This window comes from Prinia subflava, chromosome 8 (genome assembly GCF_021018805.1).
Source record: "Prinia subflava isolate CZ2003 ecotype Zambia chromosome 8, Cam_Psub_1.2, whole genome shotgun sequence".
In the NCBI taxonomy this organism is placed as follows: domain Eukaryota; kingdom Metazoa; phylum Chordata; class Aves; order Passeriformes; family Cisticolidae; genus Prinia; species Prinia subflava.
Window position 1 is genome coordinate 27,599,230 of NC_086254.1, and position 18,250 is coordinate 27,617,479.

The following is an 18,250-nucleotide window of genomic DNA, read 5'->3' on the forward strand; positions in this document are numbered from 1 at the left end:
TGGAAATGAATTCAATTCAGAGACATCTAATTTAATGAGAGACTCTCTAAGAATAATTTTGCTGCAGATGCTTAAAGTGATTTCAACTTGAAAAGCAGGAAAGACAGACAAGATGATAGAAAATGACGATGGAATTTGTACCTTCCCCTCCTTGCTTTAAGCCCTGCACATCCTGTGCGTGTCCTGGCATGAAACGTGGAGAAAACCCTGTGCAAGCAAAGCTGTTTCTCCTGGTTTTATTGCCCTGACACAAAGAAGTGACCACTGGAGATGTACACAGCCCCCTGTCCTGCACCCACAGGGACCAGTCAGGGGGAAAAATCTGTGGGTTTTTAGTGAATTTTTTAATTTACAGCTTGCAGACTGTAAACAGGCAATATTTAAATGGTGTGCTCTGGGTATCAGTCATTCACACCATGCTGGGGAGCTCTAGAGGATATTTCTGTGCCCTAAGTGCTGTTTGAGAAGGCAGATCTCAAAAGTCCTGACACAGAGACTGTTGCTGATAATAACACATGACCACTATTCTTTCTATATTTTTTCCCCTGCATTTTTCCTTCCTGCTGTTTAGGGGGTTTAAACAGCCTTGATATTCTGTGGCTGACAACACACCCCATATGCTATTTATCTTGTCAGAACTCTCTCCCTCTGCCCTCAGCTCCCATTTTGTTCTCATTAATAGTGATTATGAAAAATGGGGCTAAATACTTACTTTCATATGATTTATCCAAATGTTGAACTGCGTAATTGGAGAAGCTAAGACATTATCCCTTCAGATTCTGTCAAGACTCAATTTCTGCATTCGATTTAATTTTGAGACTCATGACCCTTAGCAGTACATGTATTTATTGCCTTTATGGTGGCTCTGCTGTACAATATATCTATCAATCAGAAGCAGGAAGCTGCATATTATTTAGAAGGATTTCAATAGTCAGTGTTTTTTAAGAACACTTGTCCTTAGCATGCAGTTATTAACACAGGGCCCCTAGATACAACAAAATTGAAAGTCAGCTGGAAGGAATGCCCTTCTAATGAAGATATTTAATAACTGGCATCAGGCTCTGATTTTCCTTTTGATGACAGAAGCGGCGCATGCGCGAGGCAGGGGAGAGCCCTGTGCTGCAGAAACCTCCCTGCCCCTTGCAGGGCCTGATCCCTTCCCCTTCCCACTGGAAATGCCTCATGTCTAAAGGCACTGGTGCACAGACATCTCAAATTTGGTGCTGCTTTCCTGAGCTCCCTTGTTATTTCCTGTACACACACACACACACGGTGCTTGCAGGGGCTATGGCGCTGCCTCATGGGGATTTGTGCATCCCTCTCCCTCTCCTAATCCATCATTTCCAAGTCTTTTCTTCACAAATCACTTTTTCCCAGCGTTGGCCCTGATGGCAGCTGAATGTAAATGCTTCTCTGCAGCCAAGAATCTCCACCCTATGGATTGTTAATTCGGATTTAATCCGAATTTCTTCAAGGCTTCAGATGTGCTTTGCAGCACCAGAGCACCACAAAAAACCAATCCCATCATGGCCAACACCACCACCCCACTTCCCAAATCAACCCTGACACAGTGTTGAAATTGTTAATAAAATGAGTAATCAAGCTGCTAATATTTGCAGGCACCATTTTGGAAAAAAAGAAGAGATAATAGGGCAACCATCAGGGAGTATAGTTAATGTATAAAACAATTACTGTAGTCAGATGCTTAAGTAAGAGCCATGGTGGTAACAAAAGCATTACTGTACAGAGCAGCAGTGTACAATACAGAGGAGAGTTTATTTTTGATTCCAGGATGGAAAAAAAAACCCTAAGAGGAAGCTGAGGCATTTTCACCAAATTTTTACCAGCAGCCTCTTTTCTTGGCATGAAACCTGCTAACACAAGCTAATTCAGACACACATATATCTGCACACAAATAGAGCTTTAACTTAGTGTCACTTGTAGAAATTAGTATGATTATTTAAAGCACACTTATTTGCAGCCAGCTAGCTCATGTCTGTGGTCATCCCTCTTTTAAATACTATATATACACAATAGTAGCAATTTCAAATCCTAACAGCAGCAATCAGCCAGGAGAGCTTTGGTTCAAGTGAGCCTTTTAAACAAAAGCTTCCCAGTCCCATTTTTGATAAGAATCTAACTGCTGATGATTTATTTTGCAGCCAGCCAGAGTCCTGGGCACAGCTCTTCCCTTCTTGTGAGACTCTTGCAGGGAACAATAAGAACATTGATTTTTGTTTTCAGACTCGTAACACCACAATGATTTCCCCCACTATATTTTCTCCAGAATTTGGTGGTTTTGCTCAGCTTTAATTGCTGCAAAGCTCTCCTGTGTTCTGTTGTTAGCACTAAATCCGTGCCCTGTTCTCTGCGGCACGGCAGTGGTTGGGACATTTTATTGTCTCTTTAATCCCAAATTTTCTGCTGTACATCTTCCTCTGCAAGCAGGAAAAACTGCCTGGAGTACCCCAAAACACAGAGAAAAACCATCAAGGATATAAAGAAAAGGGCTGCCTGGGACATCCTGGTTAAATATCTGTGGAGCAGGAGTTTGCTGGGAAGGAATTTTTCTGGCTTTAGTTTAACAATGAATGTGAGAGTGAAACTACCTAAAACAGCTTAACTGGAGTGCCTTGGGTTTATTCAGAATATTTCTGTCTATTCAGCCAATATTGTCACCAATATTTTTTTAGTTAAACCTCTCATTTTAGATATCCCAATTTTCTATTAATGGAATATTTTTCCCTGTAGTGAACTTTTTAAAAAATATGTACGAGATATTATAGGTTTTCCCTCCCTTTAATTTCAAAAAGTTAAGAAAAAGTAAAATTCAAAACACTTTTATCAGCTTTAATAAAAACAATATCATTCTAGTTTTGGGCTTATGCTATGATCTGCATATTAGTAGAACTCAAAGCCACCAAAACTATATCTCCTTTTATCTACTTTGTCATTCCTTCTGGTTGGACTGTACATGGAACAAAGACAAGAACAATACTCAGGTCATTAAGCTTACATTAAAGCTTACATTTACATTAAAGCTTAGTTTCATATTGTTCCAAATTCTAACTACTTTTAACACAAAATTTAAACAAAAAAATACACCAATTCCTAAGAATAAGGTCAACGAAAATCAGGAATCTGGGTCCAGTAAATAACTATTTTTGGAGCCTGTCTCGTAGCACTTTCTGGATATTTCCCCCTCACACTGGGATTTGCAAAGGGCTGTGTCCCTTTCCCCATGAACTTTGCATTTATCCATTTCTCTAGTGCTCTCTGGCTCCTGTGGGAAATCTCTTTAATGCTGGAAATCCTGAGGTTAACTAGCTACAATTGGTATTTATTTATTAAAAGCATTGGCCGGTCTGGAGGCTGAGCAAGGATGGGTTTCTCATCCAAGAGATCCAGGGATTTACCTGGGGGAACAAAATCAGCTGAGCCCAAAGGGTCCCATCCATTCCTGGGTGAATCAGCAGCTCCCCTTTGCTGCATCAGGGATGCAGAAAACCTCATCCATCCCTCCATCCCAGTGTCCTTCACTGGGACAGCAAGTCCTGGTTGTTATTATTTAGGGTTTTTTTTTTAAATTCTATCGCTTGCCTTTTCCATGGTCGGGCAGTCACCTGTCAGCATCAATTACGGGAGTTAATATTGACGTCCTCTTAAAAGAGGTTTAAATATTAAAGTGAAAAGGGACTTGCTCTGGGCTCCATCCCCTCGTGGTGCTCGTCAATAAGGCCTGAACTTGCAGAGGAGTTGTCACAGCGATTTTTTGTGTCTCGCGCTGACGCGACGCCCGAGCGGCGAACATTGCCGGAATTTTTCAAATGAGCAAACTGCACTTATTAATTATGGTAATAATGACGACTCCACAGAGCTGCTCCGAGGGAAACAATAGCTGAAACTTGCTCCTTGCAAAAGGGGCAGCACAGGAGCTCTTGCCTTTGTTGTTTTTAGAGGCTTTAATGCAGGAAAAAATAATCTTCTGCTTCTGGGGAAACAACCATTCACATACACAAACCCAGACCCTCAATATGCATATCTTTATTTTAACCACCACGGTATTTATTGATTTTCCCTGCAATTATGCAGTGCTGTATTTATTTGCAGCAGGGCTCTGCTGTGCCATATATTAAACCTCTCTTCCTCCAGTGGTGGCTCTTTAGAAAAATGCTTCTGATTTCCCCTCAGAGTATGAGGTCAATAGGCCATAACTTATGATTTTGAACCTATAGCCAGACCTAATTTATGGATCATTTCTGGTTTCTTGTGTTTAACTCTTTCTGGGAGAGGGTTTCATCAGAGAGAGGGAGCAGATTCAGGAGCACAGCTGAGATCCAGACCTATGGACTGTTGGAAAGCTCAGGGCAATGCTAGAGCTAATTCAGACCTGCTTCTCTATAAATTATGTATAGTTCTTCTGAAAAATGTTTGTATTTCCTAGTACAGCTCTAGATTATCTCACTAAAACAAGGGAAATATTGTTAAGAAAATTAATTCTCACGTACCAGAAATTAATTTCCATTTGCTAAGCACAGAATGCATTTAATTCTCAAATTTTATTTATCGGGCTAATATTGACAAAATACAGGTTTTCATCCCTGACTCCACAACTTTGGCAATATTTGCCACGGGTGCAAGGTGAAGGTTTTACATTAGAATATGTAAACATTAAAGAGAAATACTCTGCTGGTCCCTGGCATGATGAGATTTGCCTCCCCAGCTCCTGCTGAGGTGTCAGGGTGATGCTGCAGTGGGCAGGATCACAGAGGGTGCCTGCACTGGGGGTCACACTCTGCTTGCTCTGACTCCAGCAGGCTCAGAGAGCTCAGGAAAGGGCTGCTCCCCAATTCCAGCAGATTTTGGACCAGGCACAGGGAAAGCAGGGTGCACACACAGGCTGCCTGTGCAGAGGGGAGCACCGGGAGCTGTCCAGGCCGTGGCAGGCTGCACGCATCACTTCATTTCTGACTTCACTGCCTGACCAGCTCCTGGGAGCAATCCCCTTGTGCCTTCCACCACCAAAACCATCTGCTAGAGCTGTGCCTGGAGCCGCCTGGTCCTCCGGAGGCAACAGGGAGGAAGGGAAAAAAAAAAAAAAAAAAAAAGGGAAAGTGAAATTCGTCCCTGGAAAAAAAAAAGTAAATAATAAATAAATAAAAGATTTAACCCGTTTGATCCCAAATGAAGTTTTGTGTGTAGCCCCAGGAGCTGGCTGATGGCACCAGGTGCCCGGAGGGAGCGCAGAACACGCCAGGGAACAAATGGAGCCCAAAGCTGCTGCGGAGGGTCGGATGTGCAGCCGTGCCAGGCGCTCTCAGCAGCCCGGCTGTGCCAGCACCGAGCTGGCCACGATCACCCCGAGCTCTGTGCTGCCAGGAACCCTGGAAACACGGCAGGAAAAACGCCCTGGGCAGTGCTGGCTGGGGCTGAGCTGCTGCCCTTGTCTCGGGCTGCACACATGGGCTGAGCACGGGTGCTGATGCCCACGGCGGGTCTGACCCCACAGCAGCACCAGAAACCAACCCACAGCCTCTAATTGTGGATTTATGGCTGCTGCTGATCCCAAGCTAACCTTTGGCAGTCATAGAGCCTGAATGCAACTTTGGGGATTAATAAACGGGAAAAGCCGAGACCTTGGCTGTCAGGGATGGAGTGGATGTGCCCGGCACTAAAACCAACAGCCATAAACCATGGGGGAGCTCCCCTCACCTCGAGGAAATGCAGCTCCCTGCTGGAATGGGTTAACAGCATGAGCCACAGTGCCAGGGGACACAGCCCTGGCTCCAGGCTCCTCACAGGAGCCCAAGGAGTTAAACCCAAGCAAACCTCCTCATGCATTTTATGTCACAACTCCCCCCACCTTTTTTTTTTTTTTCTGTGTGTGTGTGTGACCAAGCCAAGTTCTTTTTTAGCTCTACCCTTTTGAAAACTGCTGGTTACAGATAAATTAAAATGCCAGAGCTGAAATTGCCCACGTTAGCCCCTAAGGGAGCCTGCACTGTCATCTTTCATTAGATGCTGATAGACCAAAAGCCCAAGGCAAAGTGAAAGCTGGTTCCTAAGAAAGGGCTGGGAGCCAGGAGCTGCATCTCTCTGCTGTAATCTTGCATCTCTGTCCTTTTAAGTTTAAGCTGAGCAATGCTTTCTTGGACATGTCTGTTTTCATACTGCAAATTTCAGTCTTAAAATCAACAGCAAATATGAACAGGGTAATCCACAGAGTCCTAAATTGTCAAGACAAGCCAGTGCATTTTCTCAGAGCAATCTGATGGTTTTGTCTGGTGTCAGCCCTTACATCCTCCAGTGCAGATGATATGTTTGGACGGTTTAATAAGAGCTGTTTAGAAATGTGACTGTTATTCTTTAAAAAAAAATACAATCACAGAATCTTTCAATAACAAAACCAGGATTTTCCCCATGCTTCTCCAATCCCTTTGCAGGAGGGGTGGTGTCTTGGTGGGCTTTGTGAGGTGCAACACAGAGGCGACATGGTCTAGTCTAGAAAAAAAATCAAAGTCTGAAATTATGCCTGCACAAGGAGCTTAATAATGCATAAAGGCCAGTGGCTTTCCAGCATCCTTTCACTTTGTGTTTGCATTAGAGATGTGCTATGACTTAGGAAAATGGGGCTTGCCCTGGGTGTGCACAGGCACTGGGCAGTGGGCAGGAGTCTCTGAAAGGAGCAGCAGCCCAAATCCAATCCCTTCTGAGCAACACAAACTGCATTTTGCTTCTGTGCCCAAAGGATAAAGCTTCCTCATTTTCCAGGAGCAGTGAATGGATGAGGAGGCTCTTGGACATCACCCCTGTGCTATCTTATCCTTACAAAATCCTGCTGAGGAAATCAAGCTGAGAAGCCACACAGGGCTGCCCAGCTGCTGTAACCTTTGGATGCCTGGCCACCATGAAGTTCAGTAGCAGGTGGCTGAACATGGTGTTTTTCAAGGCATGCAAAAAGTGTTGAAAGCCTGGAGAAGCCATCCCAGTTGGTTTTGCTCATCTGTCGCTCTAGGCAGTGAAATAATTTACTCCATTTCCATCCACCTTCTTCTCTTTATTTGTATTGAATTATGGTGGGGAAACGAGCTGCCTTAGATGTTGCTTACTTTCCTGGAGTCAGCAAGGTTTTAGTTTTCAGACCATTATATCTCTGTACTCCTAACCTGAGTGGCTTTTTTTTTTTTTTTCCCTAGCTGCCCCTGAATTATTTTTTATTCTGTGTATACAACACAAAGCAAACATCCACCCAGCAAAGCCCAGCTTTTGTCTCTGCAGCATGCAGGACACTTCACTGCGTGACACCCACAGTTGATTGAGCAGAGGAAACCGGACTCAAAGTAAAGAAAACTGCAAAATGTATTGTTCTGGAAGTTACTGGGCAAGGCCGTGGGGAATGAGGTTCCATTGCACTACAGCTCCAGGGGAGGCAATAATAATGAGCTGCACTTAGCCAAAGTAAATACCTGTGACAGCTCCGTGGAGGTGCACAGGGCTCGGGCTGCCAGCTGGACCCCTCGAGATTGCAAAGAGAGGAGGGAAATTTTGCCTTTATTTCTGGTGAGTTTCTGCTGTATGTGAGCACCTCAGTGGAAGGTGTTGTGAGAGGGATGGCAGGAGAGATCTTAGCAAGGGCAAACTTTGCTGCAATGCAATAATTCAGCATTTAAATTATAAAATTTCTTTCTATTTTCCAAACCTGCTTCCAGTACTCGATGACAATGGTATTTCCACGGGCTTCATGAACAGCACTGCCACTGCTCTGCCTGCCCAATTTCATTCCTTCTCACTTTAAAAATAAATGTATACTCATATGCTGCAGATCAAGCCTGTTGCCAGGGGCTCTCATTTTGGATAAAGCGGGGAGTTAATTTCACATACATGATCCAAATAAAATCAGAAGAGTGAAAAGAAGCAGATCAGACTTTGGGGCTCGTTATGGTCACTTCTCCTGACTCTGGATGATTCTCATCTTCTTCTGGAGGGGTGGTGAAGGGTGTGCATGTACCCAGCAAGCCTTTGGGATGCCAAGCAAGGATGCAGCCCCATTTCCATGCCTGGATCCTCTCACCCTCCAGAATCCACTCTACATGGAAAAGCCATGGAATAAAACCAGCCAGGCCTCCAGCAGTTTCCACCAGGAGCCTGGGAACAGCCAGCAGGCAGTGATGCTCCTGACAAGGTGCACACCAGGGTGCAGAGGTGGGTGCTCTAAAGAACCTTCTTCTGCCATGGAGCAAACCGTGGGGTTGCCAGAAGGGCAAATTTAGTCTAAAATCAGAAACGCCGTTTAGTTTCCTGACTTATAGAAGAGGGTAATCACATTCCCTTTACATGGGTATCATGCCGTTTAATTAGTAAATGATTAATTTGCTAATGATCTCCCTGGCATGGAAAGCGCTACTGAACAGCTTCTTTTCCCAGCCATGGCAATCTGTGGCAGAAGGGAGGGACATCTGCACCTTCCCAGCTCGTTTGGTTACCCCTCCATTCCTCCACTGCTCTGCCCACATCTGTGCACGGGGACCCCATTCCTTCAGCACCTCTGCAACGAGGCAGGAAAGCTTTTGTGAGCTGGATCACATCATTGCTCTCCAGCAGGCAAAAAGAAATGTTTTCTCTGAGCTGGGCAAGAGCAGGGAACTGAGGATCAGTTCTTCTGGCAGCCCCCGTTGTGCCTTGCTCAGAGCCACCTGCAGAAGAGACACGTTTGCAGGACAAACTCAGACATAAAACATGTTGTTCTGCTCTGTAAACACTCAAATGTCTCAAATTCTGTTTTATTCACAATTTCAGCAAACGAGATTATCAGTGAAAAGAGAAGGAAGCAGAAGTGAATTGCAGCCTTGCTCAGGAAAAGGGAGAGAGACTCATTTAAGCCAATTTCCCCAATCAAGAAGAAAGGCTGTTTGAAAAACAGATCAAAACAAGTGTGGTTTCCTTGTAGAAGGAGTTTATCAGAATGGCATTTTCCATAAAAAGGGCTTGAGATGGACCTTGAGGAGGCTGGGGCTGATCCTCAGAGCAATTTACAGCTTTGCAGCACACACTGCAGCAACCCCATACCCTGGTGTGACTATTTCTCCACGTTCCTCTGGCTCCCAAGGGGTTATTTTACCACAGAGACAGATGAAAAGCCCCAGAAGGGCTTCCCTTTTCCTGACCCTGCTCCAAAGCTTCCCTGACCAAGATGAATCTGTTCCCTGGCCTCTGGGAGCACCCCAGGTTTCAAGCAGAGACAGGGTTCATGCCTGTCCTCTGCTGTGGGTCCTGCCCTTTTAATGCTTGTGAGCAGTTCAGCTGCCTTTGTTTATCTAAATCCATCCTTCCTTCCTTCTTTCCTTCCTTCCTTCCTTCCTTCCTTCCTTCCTTCCTTCCTTCCTTCCTTCCTTCCTTCCTTCCTTCCTTCCTTCCTTCCTTCCTTCCTTCCTTCCTTCCTTCCTTCCTTCCTTCCTTCCTTCCTTCCTTCCTTCCTTCCTTCCTTCCTTCCTTCCTTCCTTCCTTCCTTCCTTCCTTCCTTCCTTCCTTCCTTCCTTCCTTCCTTCCTTCCTTCCTTCCTTCCTTCCTTCCTTCCTTCCTTCCTTCCTTCCTTCCTTCCTTCCTTCCTTCCTTCCTTCCTTCCTTCCTTCCTTCCTTCCTTCCTTCCTTCCTTCCTTCCTTCCTTCCTTCCTTCCTTCCTTCCTTCCTTCCTTCCTTCCTTCCTTCCTTCCTTCCTTCCTTCCTTCCTTCCTTCCTTCCTTCCTTCCTTCCTTCCTTCCTTCCTTCCTTCCTTCCTTCCTTCCTTCCTTCCTTCCTTCCTTCCTTCCTTCCTTCCTTCCTTCCTTCCTTCCTTCCTTCCTCCCTCCCTCCCTCCCTCCCTCCCTCCCTCCCTCCCTCCCTCCTTTCCTCCCTTCCTCCCTTCCTCTCTTCCTTCCTTTTCCCCAGCCCAGCTAAGCCTCCCTTGTGAGGGGCTGCCCCTTTTACAGCTTTTTGCCTGAAGCCACATAATCCCAAGCAAGTGCTTTTTTGAGGGCTCTTGACATTAAAAAGCTCCAGTTTTGGAGCTTAATGGGGAAGTGTAACTGTAACATCAGCATTGTGGCACTGGGAAAAAAACCCACTGCAAATGTGAGCAGAACTGGACCCCTCACATCTTGAGTGACTTCATGTTCCTCAGGAAAGCTTGGCACAAAAAGACACTGCAAAGCTGTGCACTCAGCCCTGCAAACTGGTGAGATTGGCTTAAAAATAATGATGTTTTAAAACAGAGTAAAATGCATTTTGGGCAACTTTCATCTGCTCCTTGGCTTTGGAGTGGTTTTCAGTTTGGCCCTGGGGACCACTTCAATCCCATTTCCAAGTTCTTCTCTGTACCCTGAAGGGCCAGACATCTACTTGAAGAAATCAAATCAAATCTGAGATTGCCTGAAACCCCACAAAAATACTGATACTTTTAAAACCAAACAAAATCTTCACTCCGAATGGAAGCTGGGTCCAGCCTGACAACAAAAATCACAAGTTGGCACTGCAGCCCTCCCAGCGAGGCATCCTGGCTGATTAGTGCTGCTGCCTCATTAACATGCATACCGTAATCTCATTTGCTCCAGGACTGCTTTGATGTTAATTCCAGCGTTTTGGTGCAGTGTGGTGCTGCACTCTGTGTTTCCAGGCTAGCATTCCTCTCTTCTGCAGCCCGAGCCTTTTCTTTTTTGTGAGTGTGTCCTTTCTGTGGGCACTAAAGCACTGGCCACCTTCATGCTCCCAGCCCTGTGCCTTTGCCCCCTACTTTCCAGCCTGGCCCCATACTGGTTGTGCTCTCCTTTCCATAGAATTTTCCATCTCTGTAATTTTCCAGCCATTCTTTCATATATTTTTTTCAAACTAAGAGCACCTTTTCCCCAACCCAGCAACTCTTAGATAGGATATTCGACCATGAAAGTTGTCCAGGTTGGGAACAAGGAGTCATTAAATGCACTGAGCAGTAAATCCCATTAAACACACTGAGTAGTAAATCCCTCTTACTCCAATGAGAAAATAAATGCACTTGTGCAGGATGGACAAGGGCATAAACAGATGTCCAGTGAGGTGGGGACCAAAGTTTCATGGTCATCATGGGGAGCTGAGCTATCAAGAGAGCCAGACATGCTGCCTGGCTTGTCTGGGGCTGGGGCTGGAGTAGAGGTTTCGTTCAGAGCAATGTGGGGACTTCACCTCTCCACAAAATCAATCATTTTCACACTTCTCCAATGTGGATGCCAGATATCCTGGGTATTTATGATGGTGAGGGCTCAGAGCTGCCTCAAAACATGGGCAGGGCCAGAAAAAGCGAGGCTGCTTTATTGTCTGGGAGATCAATGACTTTAATAATTAGCATCTTACTTACACATGATTTCTATACTCAATTTGAATCTTAATTAGAGATGGAGAGGGGGATTTAGAAACCCTGATGTAGCTCACGAGTGTCTTCCCCCTCCTTGGAGGAGACCCTGTGGTGAGACCTGTGACAAACCTGCTGCAGCATCAGGGACCTCACCCTGCTGCTCTCTAGGGAGCACCCAGTCCCTCTGGGGAGGACACTGGGGCTGGAGGGCCCCAGAACAAGTCCTGTACACTGAGAGAGCCCCAAAGCACAGCTCCAGCCTGCAAAGCGAACACACCAGGGCTTGAGGCTGAGGCTGAGGGTGCTGCTCAAAGCCAGAGCTGCTCCAGATGGGGCTGATGATCCTACTCAGCCCCAGCATCTGCCCAAAGTGCTCAGCAGCTGTAAAAATCTGCTGCAGTTTAGGGCTGAGAAAGGGATGGAGGGGCTGTCAGTGCAGGCAGGCAGCTTTAAACCTCAGCCTACATGTCTTTACACAGGGACATGCATTAAAAAAATGCGAGGCATTTGAAGCCCACCATTTTAATTAAACTGATTTAACATCCGAGCTCGTGAGGGGCGCGGGGCTGGCAAGCACAAAGGAGCTGCACAATCACTTTGGCTCCATTGTTGACGGGCTTTTGCTCTCTGTTTGTACAATAACCTATTGAACTTTTCCAGACTGTAATTCAATACAGAATAGATCCTTGCAGGAGGCTTTTTTGGCAGGGAGCACTGAAGGCCTTGAATCAATTTCACTTTTCCAGCGTGGTTGTTTAATGTATTGATACCAGCTGGAAAAAAAAAAAAAAAAAAGGAAAAATAAAAAGGAATCAATGTTACTTTTATTTGTCCTGAGCTGAAGCCTTTTGGTTCTGTTCTTTGTGACACTGATACCATGCAGCGTGTGGCTATTGTCCCACCTTCGCCAGGAAAAGCAAAGGCTGTTAACGCGAAACAAGGCGGGTTTTTTGTCCATAATACTTCCCGCTTTTGCAAAGGCTTAAAAGGTTTTGTAGGAAGAGAAACGTCCATCCATCCACGGCTGCATGGCTTAGCTGGTTGTTCTAGAGGTGCTGGGACGATGCTGCAGAGCTGCTGGGACTCCAGCTCGGGCATCCCCCGTGGCTCGGGTGCACCCCCGGAGCTGAGCACGGAGCAAGGGCTCTGCCAGCTCCTCTGAGGATCTGCTGTAAAAACAGCACAGGGACCTCCTGCCATGCTCGGGCAGGTCCTCTGGACCAGCCCTGTGAGGGACCCGTGCTGCACTGAACCTTCACCCTGCGCATCCTGAGCAGCATCACAGGAGGGTCTGCCCTGCCTTGGAGCGAGTGCCAGAGGAGAGGGAGCCCCAGCAGGGCTCGGCTGAGCCGGGCAGGGCTGGCAGCACGGAGCAGCCCATCCCCACCCTGCAGGGAGCGGGATGGGGCCGGGAGGAGCTGGGGGATGCCCGCAGTTCGGGTTAGGCGGCGGGAGCGCGCAGGCTGCGGAGCCGGGGCCGCGCAGCGCTCCAGAAGCGCTCCCAAAAGACAGCGCTGTTAATTGTTACTTAAGCAATGAAGCTGTTTCAGATGGCCTGGGGTGAAGCAGCGGCGGTGGAAGGTGTCTCGCTGCCGGAGTGAGAAGTGGTGTCGTTGGGGCCCGTCCTTACTGGGAAACTTTTACTGGGAGTGTGAAAGAAAGCTGCGGGCAGCCCCAGAACCACTGGTGTGACCTGTGAGAACCCGGGAGAGAAACAGGAGATTCCAGCCCAGAGTGAGCATGCAGAGGGAAAACAAATCCCTCTTGGGTTGAGCCAATTTTCCAGACAAAACCGAGCAGGACTGGGATGGGTTGGATCTCCCTGGATTGCCAGGCATTCCTGTTGAGCCACTGTGCCTTTTCCAGCCCCAGAGGAGGAACCTTTCCCTGCCTTGCTCCCATCTCAGCCCTGCCCAGGCCACGCTTCCTCTGCCCCCCATCCCGTGTGACACAGATGTCCGTGCACCAACAGAAGATGACACAAATGAGCACAGAGAGAGGGGATGTGCTCGGTGAGCATTGCCAGTTCTCCTGGGAAAAGGAAAGGCTGGACTTCACAAACTCTTAGTGATGTTAAAGCACAAATCCCACTGATTTACACTCTCAGAGTGTTTTTTGTTAGGATTTACCCCAGATGAAGAGGAGACTGATAATGCAGCAGTTAACTGTGGTGAAACAGGAGGAGGGTTTTGAGCAGAGTTTCACTTGCTGAAGATCTGCCCTAAAGAGTTAGTCTTGGGTTTAAAAGGCAGATGCTGGAGGGCAGCTTTCTGCCCTGCAAGTTACTGAGGCAGAGAGGGTAAAACACATCCCTAAAATAAATCTGCGTGCATGGCAAGGTGTCTGTTCATCTCCCTGATTAGAAATTCAAGCTGTCTGATATTACTGTAGCGAGTCCTGAGGAACAGGACTGGGAAACACAGTCACTGCTTATAATGAAGTGCTGCAGTGTAAACCTAATCTTCATTTAGAGCAATTTCTGAAAGACAAAGAAAAATCCACCTGACGAGGTGTCTCTGAACCGTGCGGTGCACCTACAAATCAAAGCCCCACGTCCCAAAACTTAGCTGGGAAGAGGAAATAAATGGCAGGGGGGAGGCTGAGCAGGGGGAGGCTGCCCTGCAGGAGCATCCCTGGGCAGGATGGGGCCAGGGAGGATGAAAAGTGAGGAGCATCACAGCCCCCCTGGCTCGCTCTGCCACGCACACGCGATGCACGCCTGACCCTCAGCATCCCCTCGCTCCCCTTCCTCCCCCCTCGGCTCATAAATCAGAGCAGAATTAATTCAGGCGCCGCGTTTTATTTGATAAACGTCAAAATATGTAAATACCGGGCTCTCTTCCTACAGTCGCTAAAACAAATGGAAAACACATTTATTAGCATAGAGATGAGTTTAATCAAATCAGCGGCGAGTACAAATTAGCCACAGGAAACGTAATGAGCTGGGAATTAATTAGCAGCATAATGGTAATAACTTTGCCTGCTGATTACCTTGCGGCCATGGCTCTCCCCCAGGGCTTTCCATGGGTTCTCCAACAGCTGATCTTTTCTGTTGCAGGAGCCCCTGAACTGGAACAGCATGGCCGGCAGCTCCCGTGCAACAGACTGGAGGAAGGGAGGGAGGGAGGGAGAGAGGGAGGGAGGGGGAAGAAAAGCCATGTGAAAGATCCACCGCCTTCCCCTTCCCCTTCCCCTTCCCTTTCCCCTTCCCCTTCTCCTTCCCCTCTTCCCTTTCCCCTTCCCCTTCCCCTCTTCCCCTTCCCCTTCCCCTCTTTCCCTTTCCCCTTCCCCTTCCCCTCTTCCCCTTCCCCTTCCCCTTCCCCTCTCCCTCTTCCCCTCTTCCCCTTCCCCTTCCCCTTCCCCTCTCCCTCTTCCCCTCTTCCCCTCTTCCCCTCTTCCCCTTCCCCTTCCCCTTCCCCTTCCCCTTCCCCTCTCCCTCTTCCCCTCTTCCCCTCTTCCCCTCTTCCCCTCTTCCTCTCTTCCCCTTCCCCTTCCCCTCTTCCCCTCTTCCCTTTCCCCTCTTTCCCTTCCCCTCTCCCTCTTCCCCTCTTCCCCTCTTCCCCTCTTCCCCTCTTCCCCTCTTCCCCTCTTCCCCTCTTCCCCTCTTCCCCTCTTCCCCTCTTCCCCTCTTCCCCTTCCCCTTCCCCTCTTCCCCTTCCCCTTCCCCTTCCCGTCTTCCCCTCTTCCCCTTCCCCTTCCCCTTCCCCTTCCCCTTCCCCTTCCCCTTCCCCTTCCCTTTCCCCTTCCCCAGCCCGTGTCTCTGCCCGGTGCTCCCGGTCTGTCCAGCCGGGCTGAGCGCTCCCTGCGCTCCCTGGGGATGCTCTCACGGCTGCTGGGCTGGGTGAGGTGTCTGGGTCACCTTTCCCAACCAAATGTTCCCTCCTGGGCCGAGCACATTTCAGAGCAGCCACCCGCACCCCGGGTTTATTCCAGTGCATCCTGCTGCGGGGGGTGGTGCTGGGTCTGCCCTGTCCGAAAATAAATACCGGTTCTGGGGAGAGGCTGAATTTCCTTGGGAAGGGCAGGAGCAGGCTGACCCCGGAGACTCAGCTGGCTGTTTTGAGGAGCTGATGTTGCATGAGAAAGGGACAATTGGTGCTCCAGGGGCTTTGTAAAGTGCTGGGCTTGTAAATTAACTGTTTGACATCAACGGTGATGGAGAGCAGTGCGGGGCAGGGGATGCACGGAGGAAGGGGCAGTTTCTCTTGATTTATTTGTATTCCTTCTGCAATGCCTCTTCTCCTAACACCTGAGCAGTCCAAAATAACTTGCACTGAGCCTTTCAGTGCTGGAGCTAAAAGCACTTCATAAGCCTTAATGAATCAAGCTGTGCAACAGCCCTGTGAGAAATTATTATTCCCAGTGGTGTGGAAGGTTAAGGGAAAAATGCTCCTGTTTGGGGGCCTCCATTTAGATGCTCCAGTCCATCTTCATGTACCTTCACACAGCAACCTCCCAGGCAAGTGACTGAGTCAAAACTGGAGAAGTTAAAAAGAAAAAAAGAAGTTAAAAAAAAAAAAAAAGTCAGGCCATGCACTGAAGTGCTCTAACAGCGATCTGTGGGAAATTAAGTGAGCACCTAAGTTCAAAATGTAATGTAAAGTGATTTCTGGAAATTATATGGATGGTGGAAAATGGGAATCCTTCTTCCAGGTCTCTGGTACCTGCAGAGTCACTGTCTTGTCCTTAAGCAGAAAGAAGCTTCAGATCTGTTCTTTGAAGCTGAGAGATCCAAGTAAAATCCATCATTGACCTCTGGGTGCAAAATTAAGCAAGTGGGCATACAAATCCTTGCTTGGACACCCAAGATAAAGTTTTCCAAGTTTTCCTCTGCACTGCTTTTCCCAGACTTTTCTGGGAATAGGTATTCACCATTGCCTTTCATTGCAATATTAGCTCATTGCTTTCACCAACATCTCCCTAATAAATTTGGTGAAACCTACCCATGCCAACAGTGCTGACAGCAATGCCTCACCTCAGTGAGCTGACTGGGAGAAGAATTTGACAGTTGTCCCTGGAAAATCTCACAGATCCCTCCAAAACCAAGTCAGAGGAGAGCAAATGAGTCCTGCTACACTCTGGATCAGAACTGCCTTCATGCAGGAACTGAAATGGGTATTTAAAAGTCCCAAGATAGGGCAACAAACTGAAATTCAGACTCCGTGGGATGTTTGGTGATGTGTGAACTTTTGTGGGACTGTTTGCTCCTTATGGAGAAGCACAGACAGAATTTCAACAGAGTGACTGAAGCCTGATCTGCAGAGGTGCAGAGAGAAGGGATGTTTGCACTGATACTTCCAGCATTTTTTCAGACTTTCTCCTTTCAGCAGGCAGTGCTGACTGCCCTGCTAGAGGCTGGGCTCAGCCTTCCTGCTGCTTGTTGGGCTTGTACCCAGAGCTGAAGGCTCTCAAAGCCTGAGGGGCACTGTGGGCTGTGCAAGAGCTGCCACCCACTCTCAAAGGGCATTTCTGGGATGCCCCTCTCTGGAGATCCAACCCTGCAGAGTCAGGGCAACCTGGGACTGACCTCAGATCAAAGATGGGTGGCTTCAGTTAAAGATGCTTCATTTTTTCACTCCTTTTATTGCCTCTGATCTTTCTTTTTTTCCAAGGGAGCTTGTGTAAGTTGACACAATAGATTAAACCGCGAGTCGCAGTTGAAGAATCCTGTGTTTTATTATCAGGGATAAATAATATCTCCCCCAGAGGAAAATGGGAGAACACAAGGTCACCCAGCATGCCCAGAGAGGAGCCTGAATAGAAGCTGTAAGTTGCTCCAGCCTCCTGTGCAGCCTGAGCTTCGTTCTGAAGGCAGAGGGGTTTATTCTTCAAAGTACCACTTTCCTTTGCTACCTGCAGACAAATAGGTTCCTCTAAGATGCTTTCCACGAGCTGATTTTTGATTCATGAAAGCCTGAACCAACACTGATCATAAGAGAATCGACAGTGATCATAAAATATGAAAGGTTTTTAAGAAGGACTCTACATCATACTGAGGTCTGCAGCAGGATTTCTGCTTCAGAGCCAGAGGGACCAAATGCATCCCTGGTTTATTGATGAAAATGTGGAAGTGAAAGCAGTGAAAGCAGAATTTTGCCCCTGTATATTCAAGGCTACCTAATGCCACAGAAGCTTTTAGGAAATCTACCACTTTAAGCATAAACACAAAACAATTTTGTTCTCATGCAATTTTCTTGCCAATGCTTTTTCTTAAAAATCTGTACGGCTGTCATATAAAATATGCCTGGGTTTGTTCTAATTTAGATTACGCATATTTGTCCTCAGTGAGTGATTGATTAAGTGCTCTGATCTTGACTGCTATGTTAGCAGCAGGGTATCTGTGCAAGAGGATTGGGAAGCTCATTGGATAAATGGCAGAGATGAAATCTTAGCTGTTACAGATCTGGGTTTCTTGTTCACAGCCAAGGCAAATGCTGTCTTCTGTGCAATAACAAACATGCTTTGTAATGTGTTCCAGGACAGTGCTGAGCCTGACTTTGTTTCCCTGTGGAGGGGCTTTAAGCTGTCACAATACCGTGGCACCAAACTCTTCGTGTCACAGCTCTCACTGCAAAGAGGGCGTTTCTGAGTTCACTGGATCAGTTGTGATTTACGCTGATGTAACTCAAAACAAAATGTGTCTCGCTGACATCTGCCGAGCTGCTCAGATAAAACCAACACATAAGCAGAATCAGGATAAAAATAAGGCCTCTCTGTGCAACTGAGCTCATTCAAAGCAGCAAGAATGGCTTAGCAGGGCTGACCAAAATGGAAAACCTCCTGCAGGGGTTGGTTGCCCTGTCAATCTCACTTTACCATCCCTGACCCTGAGCTGGGAGCAAATACATTGCTACCCACAGGAGCTGGGAGATACTTTCTTGTTTATTTGTA

General features: G+C 47.3%; 1 long non-coding RNA gene across 1 annotated transcript; it reads right to left on the reverse strand.

The window, feature by feature from the left end:
* Positions 1-4,587: 4,587 nt before the first annotated feature.
* On the reverse strand, positions 4,588-16,505 carry LOC134552993 (uncharacterized). Its single transcript, XR_010081006.1, has 3 exons — positions 15,346-16,505; positions 14,351-14,464; positions 4,588-5,062 (listed from the first exon to the last, which is right to left on the reverse strand). It is a non-coding gene; the product is annotated as an uncharacterized LOC134552993 (long non-coding RNA).
* Positions 16,506-18,250: the final 1,745 nt, after the last annotated feature.